Below are 1244 nucleotides of genomic sequence, written 5' to 3' on the forward strand. Positions count from 1 at the left end.
TCCCTACACTTGTTAATTTATGGGAGACATTATAAGTGTTAATTTACAGGAGAGATTGTAATTTATGACAAAGCAGAAGCAGAAAAGCCGTGGTTATAATTTCCAATTCTGCCTTTAATTAACACTGGTGATGGGCTGCCCAGCTGTGGCATTGCCAGGAGCTGCCACACAGTAAATCCTGCCTGGAACACTCACTTGAGTGACTGCAGAAATGTGGGCTTTATTAATATGAATGAAGTTTCTTTATGTTCAGTTGAACATAAAGCAATTGAACAATTTAATCATGCTCAACACTTACCCAGTTGATGCCCAAGTGGGTGGACAAAGTCTTGCCCTTGCCAAGTTTTGCATGGTCAAGGATGGAGATGGAGGCTGGTCAAGCTGTGGAGGTGAGGTAAGCCTGCTGGGGATACAGGAATCAAACACAAACCTGTGGCTCCAGCTGCCTGCCTGAATATCCCTGGGTGATAGGGATCTGTGGGGACAGTCCTGCTCTCAGCCTGGCCAGGGAAAAGTAGACCTGTCACCTCCAGATCCTTACGTGATGAGCCGGCTGGCATGGGGCAACGCCATGGCAGAGTGGAGCCTGGCTGCACCGGGGCAGTCGGGGGCTCCCAGCAGCAGCAAGGGTGGACAGTCCTTCGAGGTTAGATGGAGAAGGAGTTGTACTAATTAATGAGGTCCCCGTGCTGTTTTTGGGGAGGGAACGAGTGGGGCTGCTTGTCCCACTGGTGCTGGGGCACTCTCCCACCTCGGAGATGCCTACAGTCATACTGGGACCAGGAACTGGCTGCCGTCCCCTTGGCTATGACATCAGAATGCACACCTTGGAAGAGGGGTAGGAAGCAGGTGCTGGAACATGACACACACTGAGCCCTCTTCTGGAGGGTGCGTCCCAAACCCTGCATCCAGCTGCAGAGTTGCTGTGGAACCAGCTGTGCTCCAGTGACACCCACATAGCTGCCCTGCACTGTCCCCCATCCAGATCCTTCTGGGAGAGGACATTCTGCTCCTGTACCTGCCTCCGCACCTCACTTGTGCCCAGATGCAAGTGGTGAGATGAGCTGGGACCTAAAAAACCCAGAAGGAATGGCAGGTGCAGGGAAGGTCCCTGTACCCTGTGTTCACTGCTGCTGGGGCAGGATGTCCTGATGATGGAAGCCACCAGGTCCCTTGACAGCTCGCAGGAATACCAGAGAGGGCTCTGTGGAGCAGGACATTTGGAGCGCTTCCATGCCCAAGGG

This window comes from Corvus brachyrhynchos, unplaced genomic scaffold, assembly GCF_000691975.1.
Source record: "Corvus brachyrhynchos isolate BGI_N302 unplaced genomic scaffold, ASM69197v1 scaffold351, whole genome shotgun sequence".
NCBI classification, from domain to species: domain Eukaryota; kingdom Metazoa; phylum Chordata; class Aves; order Passeriformes; family Corvidae; genus Corvus; species Corvus brachyrhynchos.